Raw genomic sequence first — 25,565 nt, forward strand, 5'->3', positions numbered from 1 at the left:
GAGATTTATGAAAGAGTCATTTACATGTTAGAAAAAAAATAAAATTTGAAGAATTCTTCAGTCCTATCAATTTCACAATTGGTACAGCCATATGTTGACTATTTTAATAAATCTTACCAAATGATTGTCCTGTTTCATGTGGTAAAATCAGAATCTTTACTGAAAAAAATTCAAGTGTTCCCATTAAAAATATGAACCAATATATATTACTTTACCAGAAGTCCATTGCAAGTATCAAAACATTTACCCAATATCCTCTAATTTTAAAGCCATTTATATCAAGAACTTTGACAGTAAAATAATGGAAATAAATGTTATAATGCTTTCATAACATTATAATGATATGTAGTAAGTTTCTGTCACATTTGTAAAAGGGAAATTTACCTATTTGTTAAGTGTGCAGCTCTAAGACTGCCATTAAGAGGAGAGCATTCAGTCATTTGCTACAATGAGGGTATACAATATTTCTTTCCATTAATATACAAAATCTTCTTTCCTTGCAAATGTACACTTTGAAGCTCTACACTTTCTCCTATATTCTATACACATACAGTAATTGCACACATTGGTTTGAAGTCCTAAACTTTAATATTTGTTGTTATAAAGTACTGAATGAAAAAACAGTTACAGATTAATCAAAGGAAAAATATTAAAGCTAAACTGCTAGCCTTAGGTTCTCCTCCGTTACAGTGTTCACTTACTATGTTTTTTCCCTAATGCAGTATAATATCATTGCTAAAAATTGCAGCTCACTGCTCTTTCTGTACCCTACTGCAGAACAAGTACTGTAATAAACTTTAAAAATGTTGTCATTCATTAAAAGAACACACAGAGGAAGTAAAACTAGCAAGACATCCTTCCAGTTACTCACGTAGTGTAATCTTATCATACCGGAGCACTGGGGTTTGCAAACAGTGACTTTTCAATTTAACACAAAGCAATTCTGACTCCAAAGTGTTGTGGTTACTGCATCCTAAAAATTGCACAGCAAGTGCAATACAATTAAACCACGGATGTCAATACATCAGGCAATACCAGTTTCTTTGCTGTCAGTAAGATTTCAAAGAACAAAAACGGCAAGCGGGGCAAAAAAATGATCAGATTTTACCACGTACACATAATAAAGTGGAACAAGGTTGGAGTGGGGGGTACAGTTGGATTCAATTAAAGACACACCATGACCATATTTATGCATTTGTGCAAAATGTTTGCAGGCCAGGCAGGAATATATTTAAAAAAAAAAAAAAAAAATATATATATATAAATATATATATATATATATATATATATATATATATATATATATACAGTATATACATTTTTATCAGAAAATGGAAATATTGTAAAATTACCTGAAAAGTTAGAATGACTGTATTAGTAATTAGTATTGTTATTAATTACTGTTGCCTGACAAAAATCAATAACTATGTACCTAGACTTGAGCACTCATTAATATACTTTTAGAATAAAGTAAATGATAAGTAACAAAAATGTACTGGTGTATTTATAATTCTTCGCTATTCTACTTTTTACTACTCTTTCTTATAATTTCAGAGAAAGGATGTAAGTGGCAATTGAGCACAAGCTCCACTGTGTGGTGCTGAAAAACAAATTCCACTTTCCCACATTTACAATAAGTAACAGACAAAGATCACAGAGATTAAATCTACAGAAGTGGATTGTAACCAGAAATTCCTCCAAATTGCAACACAGATCCATAGACATAGATCTTTAGACTGATGCATAGATCAGGAATTCCTCCACTAACATACATTACAGGAGAAGCAAATAAAACATGGGCAAATCTACCATATAATCCACATGGCCCAAATAAACCTCACCAAAAGTAAAATATCAGTCATAATGACAGTGTTCATTATAAACAACTGCCTACTATGTGAGGGCTGAACCTAATGGCAACACAATGAAATGCATGTCACCTGTTAACAAACAGTCATTTCAAAAGAAAATCATATTTAGTAACATTGGACTTTTATAAGACTAACAGCAATGCAATAAAAGGAACTGAGACAGCTTTAAATTATAACAGTGTTTGTGATACCAAAGTAGTGTGTGTTATGAAATTGAAGACTCAAAATGTAGTATGAATAAATGTGAGTGTACCTAGCACACCCTTTATTCATTTTTAAATTATCATTTCAAAAATGCCTTTGCAAATTTATGTAGAAAACAATATTCATAAATAACCAAGAGAAATATTTGAAGAAAGACAATAGCAAACTGCTAATATTAATTTTCATCACTAAAGAATCCTATTAAATGAATGGGTTCAAGCAGCATTAAAAATGCTCTTTGGATGCACATTAGCACAGTGAGTAGTCTTGCTGTTTGCTGAAGTCATCATTTTGGGTTTGAATAAAACATTTAGTTGTATTCCATGTGAAGTCTGAATGCCCTCCTCAAAGGCTGTATGGGATTTTCTCCTACATCCCCAAAGACATGTGTGTGCTAATTTACTTAGTGATTTCAAATTGGCCCTGTGTGGGCCCTGGGATGGACTGTCGCTTTTTACATCTGCTGGGAACAGGCCCAGCCCTCGAGACTCGTAAATGGAGTGGGTTTGAGAATATTATGTTGTGTTAACATGCTATCCTCGCTGACATGAAACACAGGCTGCAAAATTTAACAATGTCACAATTCTTCTAGAAGAATACACTTGTACATTAACTAAATATTCTTTACACATGATGATTGACAGTTTAGTTGACTGTAAAGAGCTACAGTAAAATGATCAATAGTGTGACAGTGATGAATTAACATGCCTTCTTAAAAAAAATGCAATAAAAGTCAAGGCCTATAATCCAAGCTTTTCTTAAGCATGTTGGTGACGCAACAGTTTCCTCACCAAAAATTCATCGGGTCTTAAATTTGGAAAGCAATGTATGTGAATTACATTCTGTATTACACAAGTAGGTTTTCCTAAATGGATGTTTAAAAAAAGCTTTTTCCATTCAAGTTTATGGACAAAAAAAAGTAAAAATTCTACAAGTTTATTCTTACTGAGATGTTCTTGGCATGCCAGTTGGTTGCTTTCTCCTCAATCACAAAGAGGTTTATGGAGAAAAGCTTAAAAGCAATTAAGGTAAGGAAAAGAAGAGCACAGGACTAACTCAAGTATCTGTATTGTCTGTTGAAATTTATTCCAAGACATTCTTTCTGAAGTTATATGATAAGAAAAAAACCCCAAAACATTTACGTTTAATTTTAGTATGGCAAACTTTGAACAGCAAAGCTTGGCAAGAAAAACTTGAATAAGCTTTTAAGTAAGTAGACAGTCAAGAAGATGTGGGTCAGGTTTAAAAGTATTTTACAGTTAGATCCATAAGTATTTGAACAGTGAAACAATTCTCATAATTTTGGCTCTATATGCCACCACAGTGGATTGGAAATGAAGAAATAATTCATGATTGAAGTGTAGACTTTCAGCATTAATTCAAAGGGTTTAACAGAAATACAGTATGAGCCATTTAGGAATGACAGCCATTTTTACACATGTTCCACCCATTTTCAGGGACTCAAAAGTATTTGGACAATTCACTGACAAGCTGCTCCATAGCCAGGTGTGAGCAGGTCCCTCATTATTTCATTAACAATTAAGCAGATAGAAGGTCTGGAGTTGAGTCCAAGTGTGGAATTTGCATTTGGAAGATGTCTCTGTGAACTCTCAAAATATTGTCCAAAATAACAGGCCATCATTAGGCAGAGAGAACAAAACAAACCCATCAAAGAGATAGAAGAAACTCTAGGACAACAACCATTGGGTACATTCTTAAAGAGAGGGAACGAGTGATGAGTTCGGTAACACCAGAAGGCCTGGACAACCATGAAAGACAACTGCACTGGATGATGGCAAAATTCTTTCCTTGGTAAAGAAAAACCAATTCATGACATTTAGTCAAACCAAGAACATTCTGGGAGGTAGGCCTACCATTGTCAAAGTCTGCAATAAAGAGAAGACTTCACAAAAGTAAATACAGAGTGTTTACCTCAAGCATAGGAAGGACAGATTAGACTTTGACAGAAAACATTTTTAAAAAGCCAGTCCAGAATTGAAACAATTTTCTTGGGACAAATGAAAATAAGATTGATATGAACCTGAATGACAGAGAAGAGTATGGAGAAGAGAAGCAATGGCTCATGATCTTTAGCATACCACATCTGTGAAACATGGTGGAGGCAGTGTTAGGGTATGGGCATGCGTGACTTGAAATGGAAGTGGGATATATGGAATTTTTACTTAATATAGATTTTTTTACAATTTATTACAAGTATATATATATATATATATATATATATATATATATATATATATATATATATATATATATATATATATATATATATATATTGTGGCAAGTGGCGTGGGGTGGTACCCAGCCAGGACAACCAGAAGAACCAGAGGAGGGCTTACGCCTCCTCCAGACCACGAGGGGGCGACCGCACTGGTGGCTTTTGGAACCACGGTAACAGAGCTTAGAAGCTCAACCGTATAGGAGCCCGTGGTCTCTGCCAGGGGGCGCCCAGATGCCTGAGGAGCCCTAGCCTTCAGCACTTACGCCAAACCTGGAAGTGCTGGGGGAAAGACGACCAGGGACACCCGGAGTGCTTCCAGGTGCACAGCTGGCACTTCCGCCACACCAGGGAGTGCCGGCAGTCGCTCACTGGGAGGCACCTGGAGCACATCCGGGTGGGTATAAGAGGGACCGCCTCCCTCCATTCGATGGCTGGAGTTGGGTGGAAGAGGACGGAGCTCAGAGGAGAGGAGTGGAGGCGGTCAGGAAGAGAGAGAAAGGTATTGAGAGAGGCCTGGACTGAGGGTGTTTGGTGCTGAGGCACTGGGGTGTGCTGTGTCAATTGTATATAATAGTTGTAAATAAACGTATATGGTGAATCAAACGATGTCTGTCTGTCTGTGTCCAGGCTGTTCCCCACTATATATATATATATATATATATATATATATATAGTAAGATAAGCGTTCTATAGCGCCCGACCCGACACAGACTGGACACGGGTGGAACGGGTAAAAATAAAACAGATTTTTATTTTCTTCATCGGTGGGCTATGCCTTCCTTGTATCCACAGATACAACACAGTCCCAAGTATAAGCACACAAGTATCACAAAAGCACTCAACACTTTCTCTTCCTCCACCATTCCTCCCTGGCAACCTCATCCTCTTCCTCCCGATTCTGGCCACTAAGTGGTGGTCGCTGGCTCCCTTTTATTGGGTACCAATAGTGCTCCAGGTGCTTGATTGCCGACATCCAGCTGTACTTGCGGGTAAGGCGAAACCATTGCCCAAAAGGGGCCAGCAGCTCCCGCTGCAGCACCACCTGGCAGCACCACCTGGCAGCGCCTGTGGAATCCAACAGGGCTGCACAGGACTCCAACCCCCATGAAGTCCTGGGGGAGTCTGAGGCACCGCTGCAACCCAGGGAGCCTGCCATCTAGCGTCCAGGGGGAGATACTGGCTCTCCCACTTTTGTCCCCCTGGTATAATGGTGAAGGGGTGTCCCAACCATCCATTATATATATATATGTATATATATATATAAAGCCATAACAGAATTAATCATTAAACGTAAAGAAAAAGACTGAAGGTAACTCAAAGGTTAAATAAATGTAACTTAAAGTTTAAGCATGTAATGTCTCCCTCATCTTAAAAAAAAAAAACACCAGCTTTAGTGTCCAAGGTTAGAATGAGGTAAATGAATAATGGACACCCCTCTAGAAAGTGAGGACAAACTAATGGGAATGCTCAAACACCCCTCCTTATAAAGCAGTGCTAAGATAAATTAGGATAGGATTCAGAAAATACTGTAAAACTTATAGGATGGTGATTCACAGTACAGATGGACAATGAGACAAAACATACTGTAACCGCAAACCAAGTGCTTTTCAAAAAAGTGGAATATTCTTCAATGACCAAGTCAATCAACTGACCTCAACCCAACTGAACATGCATGTCACTTGATGTAGACAAACCTGAAGGCAGAAAGTCCAACGAACAAGCAGCACCTGAAGACAGCTGCTGTAAAGGCATGGCAAAGAATCAGTAGGGTGGAAACCCAACACTTGGAGATGACCATGTGTTCCAGACTTAATAAAATGATAATGAAAATGATCATTATATTCATGATTATGTTAATTTGTCCATATACTTTTGATCCCCTGAAACTAGGGGGACCATATTGAAAAATGACAGTCATTTCTAAATGGCTCATACAATGTTTTTTACTAAAAGCCTTAAATTAAAACGGCAAGTCTACACTTCAATCACATCTCGATTGCTTTATTTCAAATCCATTGTGGTGGTACACAGAGCCACAATTATGAATATTGTGTCAAAATACTCATAGACCTAACTGTACATAAAACACAGGGAAAGTTCATACCAAAATCTAGAAGCAGAATGTAATTAAACAGAACTCTATGGTGGATAAATAAGGAACTTAAAAATAAGCTAAAAAGAAAAAAAAATCATAGGCATTATGAGAGCATGAGAGCAATGGTTAAAAAGACTATTAGGAAGGCTAAAAGGAAGTTGGAGAGAAATATTGCCAAAAAGTTTAAAGATGAGCCAAAGAAATTCTTTCAATATTTTAGTATTTTAGTAGTAAAGGAGCAGAGAAAAAGGAGGTGAAGAGCATTAGAAACAGTAAAGAATATAGCTAGAATATAAAGACAGTGAAACTGCAAATGCTTTGAACTTGCAATTTGTTTAAATTTATATGTGTGAAGAAGTCAATGACCTTCAAAAAGAAACAGGGGCTATTAAGGTACATAGTGATTTGGAAATTGTAGAGGGAGAAGTACCTCTTAGATAAAATAAGGTGAAATCTAAAAAAGTTACCAAGATCAGATAACATTTATCCTTAAGTGCTTAAGGAAGTTAGTGAGTACATATTTAAATCACTGGCACATATTTTTCGAAAACCTTTGGATACTGGGGAAATCCCTAAAGGCTAGCAATAATTATCTCATTGTTTAAAAAAGGGGGGTCTAGCTGAGCCAAGTAACTGCTGGCCAGTAAACTTAATGTGCATTACAGGTAATTAATGGAAGCAATAATAAAGAATAAAACTCCAGTAGCCATCGCTAAAACATGAGTTTTAACAAATACTTAGAATAGGTTTAGATGGGGGAATTGTGTTTCATTAATATACTGGAATTTTCTGAAGAAGTGACAAAAGTATACAATCAGAGAGGTGAAGATAAAATTTTTACATGGCAAAAAGACATTTTTGCTGCCCTAGGTGAATCCCTAAATGCAATAATTATTCACATGAACCTTGCTATGACATAAAAAGTTTAATGAATGTAGGGGTATTATTATATTACCCTTTCATACAGTACTAGTGACCAATCAGATTGCTCAGAGGGACCGAACACACACACACATCTATAGCATTTAATTATATACTAGATACCAGCATAGGAAAGACATCCCCACCCATAATTACAACAGCGCAAGTGAGCAGAGAGCTGAGGAGACTTCGTGCCAGCAAAGCAACGGGTCCAGATGGAGTATCGCCACGACTGCTGAAGGTCTGTGCATCGGAGCTGGGGGGTCCTCTACAGCGCATCTTCAACCTGAGCCTGGAACAGGGGAGAGTCCCGAGGCTTTGGAAAACATCTTGTATCACCCCAGTCCCAAAGGTATCACGTCCTAGTGAGCTGAATGACTTTCGGCCTGTTGCTCTGACATCATATGTGATGAAGACCATTGAGAGGCTGCTGCTTAACCACCTTAGGCCACAGGTTCAACACGCCCTTGACCCTCTGTAGTTTGCATATCAGGAGAAGGTGGGAGCGGAGGATGCCATCATCTATATGCTAAACCGATCCCTCTCTCTCTTGGACATAGGCAGTGGTGCTGTAAAAATTATGTTTCTAGACTTCTCTAGCGCCTTCAACACAATCCAACCTCTGCTCCTTAGGGACAAGCTGACAGAGATGGGATTAGATTCATACCTAGTGGCATGGATCGTGGACTATCTTAAAGACAGACCTCAGTATGTGCGTCTTGGGAACTGCACGTCTGACATTGTGGTCAGCAACACAGGAGCGCCACAGGGGACTGTACTTTCTCCGGTCCTGTTCAGCCTATATACATCGGACTTCCAATACAACTCGGAGTCCTGCCATGTGCAAAAGTTCGCTGATGACACTGCTATCGTGGGCTGTATCAGGAATGGGCTGGAGGAGGAGTATAGGGACCTAATCAATGACTTTGTTAAATGGTGCGACTCAAACCACCTACACCTGAACACCAGCAAAACCAAGGAGCTGGTGGTGGATTTTAGGAGGCTCAGACCCCTCATAGACCCAGTGGTCATCAAAGGTGACTGTGTGCAGATGGTGCAGACCTATAAATATCTGGGAGTGCAGCTGGATGATAAATTAGACTGGACTGCCAATACTGATGCGCTGTGCAAGAAAGGACAGAGCCGGTTATACTTCCTTAGAAGGCTGGCTTCCTTCAACATCTGCAATAAGATGCTGCAGATGTTCTATCAAACAGTTGTGGCGAGCGCCCTCTTCTACGCAGTGGTGTGCTGGGGAGGCAGCATTAAGAGGAAAGACGCCTCACGCCTGGACAAACTGGTGAGGAAGGCAGGCTCTATTGTTGGCATGGAGCTGGACAGTTTAACATCTGTGGCAGAGCGAAGGGCGCTCAGCAGGCTCCTATCAATTATGGAGAATCCACTGCATCCACTTAATAGTATCATCTCCAGACAGAAGAGCAGCTTCAGCGACAGACTGCTGTCAATGTCCTGCTCCACTGACAGATTGAGGAGATCGTTCCTCCCCCAAACTATGCGACTCTTTAATTCCACCCGGGGGGGGTAAACGTTAATATTTAACATTATACAGAGTTATTGTCTGTTTTTTTCACCTGCATTATTATCATTCTTTAATTTAATATTATTTATTGTATCAGTATGCTGCTGCTGGAGAATGTGAATTTCCCATTGGGATTAATAAAGTATCTATCTATCTATCTATCTATCTATCTATCTATCTATCTATCTATCTATCTATCTATCTATCTATCTATCTATCTATCTATCTATCTATCTATCTATCTATCTATCTATCTATCTATCTATCTATCTACCAATACAACATTTTCTTTGCAATCCAGTAATTTAAATATACTATGAACTAACTTATATATTGACATTCATGTATGCATTTTTGTGTAAAATTGGTATTTGTTTTAATGAATATCAATATTGTTTAATTAAACTTCTTTACAATCCTAAAAATACAAATAACTAGTATTCAAAACTGCTTTTTCTTGACTTCATCTTTGCAAACTTAGAAACAACTTCTTTTAAATCAATTTTTTAGTTTCATTCACTCTCCACTGATAAGGCTGCTGAGAATTACAGTTATAAGACCAAATATATATATTTGCAATCAAGGCATTTATTTGCTCCATGAGGAGATTCTCCATCATTTCCCATTATGAAGCATTGGTTCCCCTGTGTTATGTGTAGGCCTTGAGGACTAATTTGCTGAGTTAAAGACTTCAGAGCTAGTTCTGCAAGCAGGGCGTATATACTCAATGGGTCAAAAAGTGTGGAGAGGTCAGAGTACAAGCACTAAGCTGCCATTGCCATCAAGACGTCATGTAACTCCCCTGACTACTATAGTGCTCTCAGGAATGCCCCAGAACTTCTATCTTCTGTTATACTGGTAACACATCACTAAATAGATGCCAACACTTACTATGTTTTCTGCTTGTCTTTTAAAGCAGGGAAAAATTCAAAAATTCAAGACAAACTGTGCAGTTGCAAACACAATTCCTACACAAATGAAATTAATACAAGACAACCATTTATTCATTATTAAACTCCGTTACAATGGGACAGGGACACAACTGATGGGCAGTCACAATCAGTGAGGCAGAAACCCATTCCAGACGGGACACCAGTCCATTGATCTGCACATTTTTAGGAAAAACACAATTTCAACTGCAGAGCCAACTTATATGCAGAAGTAAAACTAGACTAGCAATAGAAAAATGTAAACAGACCTGATAAGAATATGAAAAGTTTATGCAGGGTGTCGGGTTTTGAGCACAGGACTCTGGAAGTGTGGTGCAGTAGTTGTAACAACTGAACCTCCAACTCACCTCAGCTGCTCGCTAAAAATGTACGCAGTACAGTTGCCCAGAGAAAGGAGAAGCACCTGTGATGACTACAACTTAATGGCAAAGCAAGCTTGAATTTCTTCTGTAAAGTAGAATTCTTTTTAAATAAACCAACTTGAGTTTTGATGGAGACATTTTCATTTCAAACATAATTACAGTTGTCAAGCATTAAGTTTGTATAATCATACATTTCTGTCTCTGTACTCATAACATGCTGGTCCCATTTATTTTTAAATCAAGATTTGGATATGTAAATTGTTAAAGAATTAGAGCTTTAAAAACACAGGCACTACTCAAAGTCACTTTCTCAGTTACAACTAACTATAAAAATGCCTACGTAAAAGATGAGCTGGGAAAGCTGAATGGCAAACAGACAAGAGTAGAAAGATATTACACTAGTTAGTTTTCAAATTTTGTCACCAACATGTGAAAGATCTTTAGCTGGGACTCCAGAAAACTGATATAAAAATGACCAAAAATCACAAAGATTATAAAAAAAAACAACAGTTTATATGGAGTTGTGAAAACCATCAGTCTTACAAATTGGACTGGACTGCCAATACTGATTCTCTGTGCAAGAGAGGACAGAGCCGACTATACTTCCTTAGAAGACTGGCGTCCTTCAACATCTGCAATAAGATGCTGTAGATGTTCTATCAGATGGTTGTGGCGAGTGCCCTCTTCTACGCAGTGGTGTGCTGGGGAGGCAGCATAAAGAAGAAGGACGCCTCACGCCTGGACAAACTGGTGAGGAAGGCAGGCTCTATTGTAGGCATGGAGCTGGACAGTTTGATATCCGTGGCAGAGCGACGGGCGGTCAGCAGGTTCCTGTCAATCATGGAGAATCCACTGCATCCACTAAACAGTATCATCTCCAGACAGAGAAGCAGCTTCAGTGACAGACTGCTGTCACTGTCCTGCTCCAATGACAGACTGAGAAGATCGTTCCTCCCCCAAACTATGCGACTCTTCAGTTCCACCCGGGGGGGTGGGGGGTAAAGGTTAACATTATTCAAAGTTATTGTCTGTTTTTACCTACATTTTTATTACTCTTTAATTTAATGTTTTTTTTTTTTTTTGTATCAGTATGCTGCTGCTGGAGTAAGTGAATTTCCCTTTGGGATTAATAAAGTATCTATCTATCTATCTATCTATCTATCTATCTATCTATCTATCTATCTATCTATCTATCTATCTATCTATCTATCTATCTATCTATCTATCTATCTATCTATCTATCTATCTATCTATCTATCTAATAGAACAAGCAAAAGCAACTCCTTTATTGGATAAATTCTTTTGATTTATTAGTAAGACAGTACATTAATTTGGTTCATCCAGGACTAGTTGCTCTGGATGAAGTAGCTGAATGGATAAAGTGCCATTAAAGACAGTGCTGTGGAGTCACCACAAACCCTGTAAGTCGTCACCAACAGTCTAAGACAAACACATTTTCTGAAATGTTTCATAGATTAATTTCAATAAATTAATAGTAGTTTTGATGATCCAGAAATATAAGCTGAATGTGGTTTCCCTCAGGGATCAGTGGTTTGGTGCCAAATTAACAGTGTTTCCTACGATACTTTGCAACAAAATAGTCATTTTATTTATTTACATACTTAAATAATCCATTAGTCAGCACTGAGGCAGAGGTCTCAATAACATCCTTCAAGGTGCTGGGTCCCTAGCCAAAGTAGCCCAAGTTGCTGAGATACACTGAGTAGAAAGTTTTTGAGCTGCTCCCAAAACAGTTCTGAGGAATCCCTAACAGAATCACACTGCCATGTAGTGGGTCGGCCACACCATCTCTTGGTGTTACTGGGTAGCTATTTCATAATTGCCTCAGTCCATCTGTTTTTAATGCAGTGCTTGGACACTTTTTAGCACTTTTTATGAAGTAGAGACTTCATCCTGAGGTTGTTGCTGTTTTGCGTACGCTGCCTTCTGATTATGTAACTCATTGAGCAGTATTCCAGTGTACAGTGAATGGTAAGAAGCATCTTGTACTGTGCCTTGGTTCCTGCCAAGCTCTCACTTGCTGCAGTCAAGATGTTCACCTATAGATAGATAGATAGATAGATAGATAGATAGATAGATAGATAGATAGATAGATAGATAGATAGATAGATAGATAGATAGATAGATAGATAGATAGATAGATAGATAGATAGATAGATAGATAGATAGATAGATAGATAGATAGATAGATAGATAGATAGATAGATAGGTTTTCATTTTCTTCGGGACATCCCCGATGCTGGTGAAGGATGTGTAAGCTGCTTGTAGATGTTGGCTGATTTCTATAAATTATCATACATTTCTATCATTACCATACATACTTACAGGTTAACTAGATGTATTTACTGCACTCCTCGTTTTCTTAAATAATTTCCATCAACATCAACAGCTTTGTGCTAAAAAAGAATAATTGAATGCATCCCTACTTCTACCATTCAAAATCCAACACTTGTAGGCACTTCCTTACTTCTGTACTTTTTATCATTTTTTAGCATTTTCTCTATATACATTTTTATCCCCCTGTGAACGTTCATTACTGGGTTATTTTCCTCCATAAAAATTGTTTAGCAGAATTCACATATATAGGTCCAGTGTGGCCAAACAGGTTTTCATTTTTTTTTACTCATTTGTTACTCAGTTTTCTTCTGCTATTTTATCCCTTCTCTGTGTTTGAGTATAATAAACTCTACGTCATTAAAGACCTTGGTTTGGGGCATTTTTTTCTAGGAAGGCTGGCACACACAGTTGCCTTCCATTATAGTATGCAGTATATACCATTTTGTAGAATTGCTTATTGCCATCATTAAATATACCTTGCATGTGCAAACATTTTCATTTCAAAGCACACTGGAAACTCTGCATTTAACACCAAAATAGTCCCTTTAAATATTAATTTGGAATAGTAATAAACAAGTCTTGAGAAAAGTTATTCATGAGAAAACTTGTGAAACGTTAACATAATACTGTTCAAGATGTTGCCAAAGACAAAATTAACACTCACAGGAACTTTAAAATGCAGCTCAGGTGCTATTCTTTTCCCATTTGGAGCGTAAAAAGCCAATTTAGTATTAGAATTTGAAAAACAGTGCTTTTGTACATAAAACCAAAAGCAAAGCTCCCCACAATAACTGGAACTCTAAGTCCATATTTTTGATAATGCAAATTCTGAAATTAATGAACCTGGGATGTCAGTGTAGGACCATGCAATCTATGAACATACAAATATGGATTTTTGTGCAACTCAGCATTATAAATAATAAGCAAATATGAAATAAAACATAAGTAACAATAAGAATGATGCAAAGCAAAACCATCAACACCTGTCTTTTATTACCTCTGTGCCCTCAAGTCACATATTAACACCCTGTCTTTATACATATCTGCCAGTCACTTTCATTTTCTAATGTGCACACTTTAGCACTTTGGGGTAATAGTTGTTTCACAGATTTCTTTTGTATGCCTTATTAACAGTTATGGCAATCTGTACTTTTTTGATGTCAGTGTGTATTTTTTTCACTTAAGCTATTCAAGCACAGAGCACTCTTTAGTTTTCTAAAAGTACTAATGGATAAGAAATGGTACTTAGAAAAACTACTTAATGGAGAACCAGATTTCCAAGAAATAGTAGTTGGATTTAAAAGTTATTTTCACTGAGCTCTGTTGCAATGTACTGCATACCATAAGGCAACTTCTCTTTTACTTTAAAATAAAAAAATCAAGACAGAACTGTTTATAAGTGTTGTTTCACCATTTATTCCTTGTAGTGAATGCAAAGAGTGAGCTTGGTTACCTCTCATGCACTGCTGTGTCTAACTTGCTGTTCCCTAAAGACAAATCCAGGAGTGCTGACTTACAGGCACCAGCATGATTTATTAACCCGTTGACTTGTGCATGCTGGCTACACGATAAAACAGGCACATATTACAATCAGCACTGAGACATTACAGGAGACTATGATTTATACAAGCCCTCTGTCTGTACAAGTGTTGATTTGCATGTATCCCAATGAGCCATACAGCCAAATCTAGTCAGTGATAACAGCCATCGCAAGAGCAATCTTAATTATAAAGAGAACCTTCCCACACAGGGTCATCACTTAGTGATAAGCAGTCTAACCTGAAGATCTACCAACCAGAAAACTAATGCTACCAGTGGCACGTGCATCAGAAGCAGGAGATTGTAACATGAAAACCTGAAATAGCCTTGTAAGAATTTTTATTTAAAAAATCCTGCAGATTAGAGTCTAACTTCTTTGTTTATGGAATAAAGACCATAATAATTACAATTAGTATTGCTTCTTTAAAAGCTTATTTTCTGTTAAACAATAATACCTGAAAAACAGATTGGATCATTTAGTACATTATACTGTCACAAAAATGTTCATCTATACCTTATGATCTAAGATGGGAGCACACAGAAAACCCTGGGAGAAAAAACAAGGAAGTCCAGATGCCTCAAAGCATGTTTATGCCCAAGGAAGTCCCCAGAAGGGAGTGGAAGTTTACCATGCCATTGAAAGTCCTCACATATACCCCCAGGAGAAGATACAAGAGAATCATGAAATGAAAAAGGCAGATCACTTCCAGAAGGAACATGGCCATCATTGCCAAGGGTGACACTACTTTCAAAGATTCCTAACTGTATAACCTAGGGGAGAAATTAATCTGATATAGCATCCTGCCCTGAGTCCAATCTGTTGGACCTTATTTGAAAGGAGATCAGTTCCATTAACTGCCTTTGGATTTCTCTGACTACAGTCATTTTGACTTAATCTTTTGAAGTTAAGACTCATTAATGTGCATATCTCTGTACCAAGGGATGGGGCATTATATAAAAAGACATTGAACCGTAGCTCAATTCAGAGGAGCCAGAGACTACTCAACAGGTACACAACACTGAATACATGCCATTGCAGCCATCCAGATACAGTTGTACAAATTAGAGTCAAAGGTGGACCTTACTGCATGACTACGAATGACAACTAGAATCAGAAGAGGAATCCTGCACAAACCTTAAGAGAACCTGCATGTTCAGCACACCTGGAAACAAACCCATGACCCAAACGCTATGAATTTTTAAATTTGCTATGTACACAAGAACCCAAATACTTAATATTGACATTTCCTGTCAAATTTTACAAAGTGATTGTTGCTTGTGTTTTTTGTTGTATCTATAATCACTATAAACACCATCCAATAATCTATTATTGAGACCAACCAGTTCAAGTTTAGGGGGTTAAGACTTTCCCAGTATCATCAGGCACAATGCAAGAAGCAACCATGTGTGCCAATCCATCACAGCACACTCGCACACAAAATAACAATTTATTTAATGCACATGTGTTTGGGATGTGGTAGGAAAACCAGAGAGCCCACAGAAATAAACAAGCTGGGCATGCAGGCTCCACAGTGACATGCCTAGGCCAAAACTCAAGGAGCTGTGAGGAAGCAGCAACAACCGCTTTCTGGCCATACCACCCTTACTAAGCTTATTACAATCATTCTTTTCAGTTATAGCTCATTTGGAAGAAATTTTCTATGTTCAGATTTCAATTGTGAAACCAGCAAAACATTAATCAAATATTTGAGATGGTGGCTAAGGATCCACTGTGTAAGCTGTTTAACCTTCAAGTGTTCTAATTATAAAACAAAAAAGATGTAAACAGTTGTACTGTGTACCTATACCTGTATAAAGTACCTTGTGATAGTGTTCACTATAAAATAGACAGTATATAAAATCAACGTTACTTGTTTGAAGATCCATTACTGATGAAAATGTCAAGAACAAGACAATATTTATTTTAATTGCATTACCCATAAAAATCCAAGAATGCAATAAACATTATTTTCAGACATTAAATATAAATTAGTATTCAAGTTAAGTTAAGCACTCTGTATCATTAAACAGATTAAACTAAAAAAGCCAAGCACAATCTAGGACCATAAATACTGAATGTGCATTTTAATCACGTCTCACTGAAAGAAAGGCTTTTCTAAACTGTGAACCATGAGAAAAGCAAAATAGATTATAAACATATTTGTATGCATTCAGCCAAGGCACTTTGTCCAGCAAATAGTCACAGCGAGACAGAGCCTGACTAAGAGTGCACCAGGCATGATGCAAGACATTGCACTTCACACAGTACGGCCCATTAGGCCACTAAGAAGCCGGGGGTAAAGATTAAATTTAGTTGTACGAGTAACATGACATTTCACGAGGAAGATGTCACCCAAAAAACTGCATTTATATAAACAATTTTAAATATATTTCAGGTTGGTGCATTTGTCAAAATCCAATATAACAGATGAGGGCCTTGTTTCTCTCAACAGAGGGCTATTAACACTGGGTCACAAGCATGTTTTTACATTCTAATGACCCCTTTCTTGATGACCAATTCAAAACTAATATATTTTATCAACAAGTTTATAGTTTATCACTTGAAAATAATACAATTGTGCAGCTGTAATCATTCACACATTGTTAAAAAATATATTCACATTTACAAAAATCTACTCAAAGTTAAATTTACAATGCTCAGGGTCTTAGGCCGTTATTTACATTTGATAGTAATGGAATTTATGAGAGTGCATTGAACACACGGGCCCCTCTTACTTAGAAAGTAATAACCCCTTGTGGTCAGATTATGATAAAATAACAATATATTACACCGTGTTTTCTTATTAATCACTTGCTAATTACTCCATAATATAGGTATATTATAGTACGGCTGATTTTTTAATTTTGGTGACACTTTTGTTTTTTATTATTTGTACCTTGAAAATTTGATGGGAAGGCTTTCATGAAACATTTATTTGGAAAAAGCACAGATGATTTCTGTGTGAATAGTTACACGTAACTACTGACTAACACAAAGGGAGGCTATCTGATGACATATTCTACACCCTGAAAACTGGGTTTTTTGCACACTGGGGCACACCAGGAAGCGCATAAATATATGCCATAGTAAAATATGCATTTAATTGCCATGATTGAATTTGATTTCCTCAGTACTTCTATCCCTCTGTGTAGAATTCTGCTGATTTCACATCAAATTGACTAACATTCATCACAACAGGATACATTAATAGGTGAAGAGCTCATTTCAACAGGCTGTTGCAATGTTTATTTTCTAAAAAATCCCAGAAGACTTCCTCTTGGGCTGGAATAAGAAACAAGAAGCCACTGTAGTGTTTCATGGGAAGCTCTTCAGTCTGTTAACGTGTAAAGATGCTCAGTAATTTGAGGAAAACTGCTAGAAACAGGAATCTAAGACGTCTGCACAATTTCAATTTATTTTATTTCTGTCCAGCCTCATAAGACAGGTGCCAGAGCGACTGCTGAGCACCCTTACTTGAAAATAAACTCACATCACATCAGCAAATATTATCACAGCTGGAAATAATTAAGGCTACTACAGCTTCTTTGAAGACTGGCAGTCTAATGGTGGGAAAAATGTTTCTAGGTTTGATCAAAATCTCTAACTCATCTATCATTCTGCATCTGCTACCTTGATGAATTCATCAATATAACCACTGTGGCACCACATCCACAATTTCTTTTCTTCCTCACTGACTGAAATGCTCCTGTATTGCACCTAATCTTCTCACCTGACCAATTCTAATATGGTCTTAACTTCTTTTCCAGGCATTTTTTTTTATTTCTCTTTCTCACAAGCTGCACTTTCTTGTTGAACATTTGCTATGTAGCCAACACTGCTGTGTGTATACACAACTGAAATTTGAAACCACATCTTTGATTTCATTACCGTTTTCAGCAACCTCATATGTGAGGATACATTTAATAAAAAAGTCAACCACAGACCACTGAGGACCTAATTGGATATTTTGCAGAGAATTCACTATTCTGCATGTTTATTGCAACAACATCAACTGGCAGTTAGTGTCATTGCCTTGAGTAAAAAAGTGCAGTTAGAAAAAGACAAGTGAGAAGACTAAGGCAATGATTACAATAGTTAAAGGTCTACAATTGATCCTTACATCAAAAACGAAAAAAAAAATTAAATCTCAACATAGGTTTACAGTTTTTGGTATGTAGATATTTCATCCATCTATTCACTCTGGAAAACATCCATTCATCCATTATCAGACCCCACTTAATCTAATCCTGGACCCTATCCACTGCAAACCTGGACAAAGCACTATACAGGTATTATAAACGTTTTGTTTTTCTTTTTTTAGCATTCAAGTGGTAACAGTAGGTTAGTGGGGGTTACTCAGATTAGACAATTATTGTATGTACAATTCATACATTTAGGTTACAGCTCTAGATTTGGAACATATGATCTATATTTTTAACCAATGAATCTTAATTGTATTGCATACCACTCAGTAATATGTAATGATGATTCAAGAGATTAAGATTTGTCTTAGATGCTCTCCAAGCTAACTCAAATGACTGTCAAACAACCCTGTTTTCATCTTATGACAGTGAATCTCTTAACATATTTAGGTGGTAGTTACAGGACAGTTGTTCAATGTAATGTGGAATTACATGGCATGTTCTTTATAAATTTACCATTGCGTCTGGAAAGGTTCATTCTTGTGGATTTTTTTTTTTACATGCCATAAACTTTCACGTCTTATCATGCAAGCACAAATTTAAAACGTATAAAGAGCAGAACAGATTGTTATGCAGCTAGCTTTTATCTTAAAGAAAAGAGACATATTGGAGGTTGCATTATTCCATACAAAAATGCAACAATGAATTAAACTATCAATAAAAGCCTCTGCAAATAAATCACACTTTCCTAAAAATGTATACTATATACTGGAGTGGGCTGGCGCCCTGCCTGGGGTTTGTTTCCTGCCTTGTGCCCTGTGTTGGCTGGGATTGGCTCCAGCAGACCCCCGTGACCCTGTAGTTAGGATATAGCGGGTTGGATAATGGATGGATGTATACTATATATATATTAAAATGCATTCCATTTTAAAACCTGCTCAGGGGCATCAGGACTGAACTCTGCATAGTGACTACTGGTGTCCCTGCAGAGCTCTACTTACTACTGGCACACATAAGCAACACTGTCCCATGGCTGATTACTATATACTCTATTGCACTGGCATTGCTAGTTTTACAGTCCTTGCTGAACATGCATTCATTGACATGACAAATGCTTTCTTTTTTGATATTGGCCTGATAAATCATTTTTATTATGCCATAAGAAAAAAGGAAAACTGAAAACGTATTCCTTACTTTTCACATTCATTTAACATGGAATGATCAAATAACACTTAACCTCATCTTCTCTTTTGCCTGTCATGGTTTGTTGATGAGTTTTAATTTTGAGTTTGCTCACTGTGCTGGTGATGGGGGCTGTTTCTGAGACGACACCTTATGCCACGTGCCTGATACTTCACCTTTTAGGCTTGCATCATGTTCAGTGCAGGTCCGAGATTCTGGATCTAATGGTCAAACAAGTTCAATGTAAACATCCAGGGCCAAACGACTTTTTTGATTTTTAATTCATAGTTATTCTTGTTTTCAGTTTCTGTAACAGTCTTGAATTTGGATTTCGGCAACAGCTTGATTTCTGGTTCTTGTGCGATTTTGAGTCTCGTCTTGTGTGGCAGCTCACTTTTAAGTTATTACATGGCTTCACATCTGCAGTTTTGGTGGCAGTACAACTTCTAGTTGTTGACTTCTGACAGTTTTCATTTTGGCATTAATCGCCGTGTTATACTTAAGCTTTACAGTACGGATTTTCTGATAAGATTCAACTCTTAATCTTGAGTGTGTTTAGTGAAGGTCAATCAATTTTCATATGAGTGCAATTTAGTTCTTCACTCAGTCTAGTTTTGGTGACAACATGTATTTTGATTTGGGACTCACTGTGGTACACCTTTCTATTTTGTTATCAGTTTAGAGTTCAGGTTTTGTGACAGCACATCTTTGTAACTTCCAGTTCACTTCATACCTACACCCATGGTTTTGCAATTCAGTTTTAACAATAGTTTCTCTGGCTTTCATTATCAATCCCCACTGCATTTTTCAGAATAAATATGCATCTTTCAGTCCAGCTACTGCATCCCTGTGTGTTGTGAAATTCTCTCTTGCCACCACGCAAATCTGGGGTCAGCTGGAGCTAAAAAAAATCAGGTGGGCATTCTCTTTATCGCAGTCTGGGAGACTACCCTGGAAAAATCGAGTGGCACAACAGGTTTTATATAAAAAAATGATATGGCTAATTACATTTTAATTACTTCAGCCTTCTTTTAGTCTTTCATTAATTGTTCTAGTTGCTTTACAAATTCCATAAAAAGTTGTATTGTTGTTGTTGTGTATCATTTAATTTTTAGTTCATTTTCATCTTGTTGTAGAGCATGCACTTTTGAAAATAAAGTATGGTATAATTTTTTTAACCAGCAGTCATGCAAAGACAAAGACTGAAACACTGTGAGAATGGAAACATTTTGCTACAGTAGTTTCTTACATGATGGTAAAGTTTTAGATATACATTGCGTCAATGTTATTAAATCTGTTTAAAACTAAAAATGATGTAAATAAACTAACTCGCTTATCATCTATGGTTATTCATAGCCTAACATTGCAAACAGATGGCACCATCCAAAAACAACAAAAGACTATGTTTTTGACAAATTAAGATCTTCACATTGAAATGTACAGTATGTGAGTATTGTGGCGGGCAGCTGGGGGTGGTACCCAGCCGGGACGCCTGGAAGGACCAGGAGAGGGACTACGCCTCACTCCAGACCACAAGAGGGCAGCCACCCTGGTTGGTATTGGGACCACAGGAACAGAGCATGGAAGCTCAACCCTATAGGGGCCCTGGACGTCAGCACTTCTGCCACACCTGGAGGTGCTGGCGGCAGGAAAACCAGGGACACCCGGAGTGCTTCCGGGTGCTCGTGCAGCACTTCCACCACACCAGGAAGTGCCGCAGGAAGCTCGTCAGGAGGCACCTGGAGCACTTCCAGGTGGACTTAAAAGGGTCTGCCTCCCTCCATTTATAAGCTGGAGTCGGCTGGAAGAGGATGAAGCTCAGAGGAGAGGAGTGGAGGTGGTGAAGGAAGGCAAGAAAGAAAGAGGCCCGGACTGAGGGTGTATGGTGCAGGGGCACCGGGTTGTGCATGGTACACTGCATACATTGTACATATGTCAAATAAACGTGCGTGTGTGTTTGAACCATCGGTATCTGCCTGTCTGTGTCGAAGCGGGTCTCCACAATGGCATCCCAGATGGGACTCTCTGCCTGGTTCAAGGCAGGGACGCATCAACAAAAATAATGTTGTGGACAGCTGGAGAACCCACATATGCACTGCGATAGCAGGCAACTCACCCCAAAGACCGTCGACAGTTTGCAGTTGCGCCATCTCCACCTGATGCGGGAAGACAAGACCCGGCATAGCAGAAATGCAGCGGACTCCCACGAGCGCGCCACCGCTAAGGACACCCGGGACGGCATCGTGTCTGGGAAGGCCACGCCGAGGAGGCTCCTCTGGCAGACGGGATCCGGGAGGTAAGTTCCCTGCCCAACGGTAGTCGGCCCTGGGGGGGTCAGACTTGGTTTGTGTGTTGCAGGCAGTGCGTGTGTTTGAACCATCGGTGTCTGCCTGTCTGTGTCGAGGAGGGTCTCCACAGTATATACTGCTTAGTGTTGACACACACCCCTACAAAGAGGTGGAAATGCTTATCAGGAGTTACTGGGACTTTTAAATTGTGGACTGAACCAGAATTAAATGTTTAAAAGAATAGTATACAGTGAAAAGACTGGTCAGAAACAGTGACTGGAAGATTAAAGCTGCTGAGGCACATTGCTTCTCCATTTTAAAATGTTAGTTAAGCAAAGTAATAGAAAAATAAAACATTCATTGATTGTCCATGTCAAAATACTATAAATGTAAATGTTTTAACTACTTTGTATTGTTATTCAAAGTGGACTCAATCACTCCACAGTATCAGTATTAAACATTTAGAAGAACCTTGAGGGTAATGATGGAAATACCTGTGATGTTTAATGGCTCCTACAAACCCATCTCATAATTCACTATTGACTCTCACTTTCACATTACAGTAGGGTGCAAGTATAATCAGCTCGACAAATCATATCCCCACTGGGTTGAGGTACAGTATAATACTTTCACCATTCCTTGTGATGGAAATGCTTATTAATAAATTTTAAGCAGTAATAAATAAAATATTTAAACAGAAATCTGCTTAAGAAGTGAAATTCAGCTTGTCATTTTCTATTTATGATTAACACCGCTTTTGGGATAGAAACGAACATTTTTATCTTATACTCATATGTTTAGATAAAGGTCAATGTAAAAAACTTTACAAAGTTAATACATTTCCACTGCTTACATGGTTCCCCAAATACATTCTTAAACACAAAGATGTAAGTGTTCTAATCAAGAAATCAGTAGAGTGAGAATAAAGAAAAGCGGAACAGTATTACTGTGTGTTCTGACAAGCCAGTGCACGCCTGCTCAAGATGAAATTAAATGCAACCCAACCTGAACAGCAGCTTGCATTTAATTAGCTACTTATTCTACTAATTCTGACATTTATTGGTGCAATAAAATGTGGTATTAATAGGATATGCAATCTGAAGGCGCATCCAAAAGCAGAAAATAAACACCATTAACAATCATAACTATAATAATAATTACGTAAAAGAAAAATAAAAGAGCTATATTATTAAAATCTACAGTTTTACTCTTTTAATTTCCTAAACTTTGCAATGATACGCATAATATTCACTGATTATAAGGTAATCATTTAAAAAATAAATATATTTAGTGTGAATAAAACTTTCATCACAATGGCCAGTATCACTGGTAAATCAAAGTATTCTAAAGCAATGGCACTAATGCAAGGACCTATTATTAAAGCGGGGAATGGATATGGAAACACTCCAGTGCCATAGTAGATGAATGAAATAGGGCTGTCTTGGGGAATTTTCTAAAGATAATTCTGAGTAAAGCAAAAAATGAACCACCCCATGTCTGCTTATCATGGATGTTCTGACACTGTGGTCTTTAGCAAACAAATATGGCTTGACACAGACAGAAGTACAGTACATGGTGAGATGTCTTAACGTCAAAATGACAGTAGTAGATACCCTTAGAAGAAAATCTTAGATGATCAGTTGTCTGAGGCTAGTAGTTTGCAATTTTATTCTAACAATGCATACCTGACCACAGCTGCAAGGTAACCTGGTTGAAGCATGACAGGATGATAGCATTAAGTTATTGTCAAAATTTGGCATGGAGTTTAGGTGAAAATGTTAGTAAAGCAAGGGGATATCTGATACAACATGGCTATTTGGGATGGGAGAAGAAGACTGGAGGTGTCAAAGAAGGAGGATCTTCCTTTTTAAGTAGGAAACAATGAAATCATTTTGTGAATGTCAACCAAAGAAGAATTCCACACTGGGGACACCCCAAGCTGCACTAAAGCTGCATAATGTGCTATTAAAAAACAATGAAAACATAGCACAGATGTAGGTTACAGCTTTTGCTTTTTTGTGCAGAGGAAGGTGGCTGTTACTACGTTCTGTGTAAGTGATAATAATATGCTAAATTACATTTTTGATTAAAGCTCTCTGGCCAGCTTGTATTTTTTCAGCTAATCAGTTTAACGACACTCTGCATCCTGAACCATATAAACTTCAATAGACTTATTATCTTACAAATAGTCACATGATATCAAATACCTTTGTCAACTTTGAAACTCAAAATGCATTACACCTCACAACTCATTACCCTTTCTTTCAGAAAAGCATGAAAAACATGAAGGCCCATTAGTGACTGTGACACAATGACAAATGGAGCTGAAAAATGCTCATCCAAAAACAGAGATTCAAAAAGAACAAAAAGACATTTTGTCTGTCTTGAGTGAATACTTACAAGGTAGGGAATCTCACATTTAATGATGTAAAGCAGTCTGGAGCCACTGCTATATCCATAGGCAGATCTCAGTTGATTGTTTACAAATTATACCACTGTTTTTTTATTATTTATGAACTTTAGGAACCATATACATCTGTCAGTACATCAAAGTGTATCTTTGCTGGCTAAAGCAGTTGGACAGTAATTTAAAATGCACGATACTACATGCCACGAAGTAAACTAAGTAAACTGCGAAACACTTTATAAGGGTCCCTCTCTTATGTATTTCGAGCCATACATATTTCTGAATGAACACGGAGGGTTCTCTTATGCCATGTGTAGTTTTCAGAACTTTCACCTAAAGTTTCAGGTTAGGTGCCAAAACAAGCTGACATCAACAATGAGCTGGACAACCAATCAACAATATTTATTGCAAATAGCACTTCTGGAATTGAGGTTAGGGGGACACTTGATGACTTTTAGGTAATTTAATTTTCTGTAACATGCTGGTGGCGGTGCTTTGCCTCTGTCAGGCAGTCAGATTTTTATTTAGTTATTTTTACAAGGTAAGGGTTATGTGTTGGTCAGTTCATACTTCTGCAAGCTTGCAACACATTTAGATGTAATGTTTACAAACCTTGATGAAGTTACTACTCTGGGTTTTGATCACTGAATGACATCCTACTGTCTAAAGATCAATAAAATGCTATTTATTTATTTATTTTTTTGTTCTTTATTTCGCCTTATACAATTTCTTGTATTAGGAATTTGTTAGTTTTCGCATACCCCTTGGGGTCAGAGCGCAGGGTCAGCCATTGCACAGCACCCCTGGAGCAATTACAGGTTAAGGGCCTTGCTCAAGGGCCCAGCAGAGTAGGATCTCTTTTGGCATTGACGGGGATTCGATCCGGCAACCTTCGGGATAGCGGCACAGATCCTTAGCCTCAGTTTATAGAAAGATAGATAGATAGATACTTTATTAATCCCAATGGGAAATTCACAAGAGTGATCAGTAAATAAAAATAGAAAAATAAAAGTAGAAAAGTACACATACACATACAGTCATACACGGAGCTGCTGAAAAGGCTGCCATTCTCGGCGGCGCCGGATGTTATGTTATGTTTATGACGTAGAGCTCACAATGGTTTCATATTTGAAGCATCTCTTTGGACTTTATATTGAAGTTTCCATAAGTTCACAAAATATTGCATCAGAATAGCACAAAAATATTGTAAACCATAAAAACAGTTTCACTAAGCACAGGATAAGATGTTACTGTCCATTGTGCAATCACTTATGAGACAAGATCTTGGAGATAATGATAGTTAATGATCATGAAGACTGGTTGACACAGAGAGGTTTTTAAGTGGAAATATCTTTCATCGATTAGCCCGATATATCTTTGGAAGTTTCGAAGATGACTTCTGGTGTCCCAGAATCGCCCTCCTCAGTATCTACCCAGTCCTAAGCATCACCACTTTAGAGCCCAGC

The 25,565-nt window shown here is 37.7% G+C and overlaps 1 protein-coding gene across 3 annotated transcripts in view; it reads right to left on the reverse strand.

The window, feature by feature from the left end:
* The window catches only part of LOC114652793 (neurexin-2-like), a 1,491,103-nt gene that overhangs the window by 1,320,790 nt on the left and 144,748 nt on the right, over positions 1–25,565 (reverse strand). The gene's annotated exons all lie outside the window — the stretch shown is intronic.

Source organism: Erpetoichthys calabaricus, chromosome 1, assembly GCF_900747795.2.
Source record: "Erpetoichthys calabaricus chromosome 1, fErpCal1.3, whole genome shotgun sequence".
In the NCBI taxonomy this organism is placed as follows: Eukaryota; Metazoa; Chordata; class Cladistia; order Polypteriformes; family Polypteridae; genus Erpetoichthys; species Erpetoichthys calabaricus.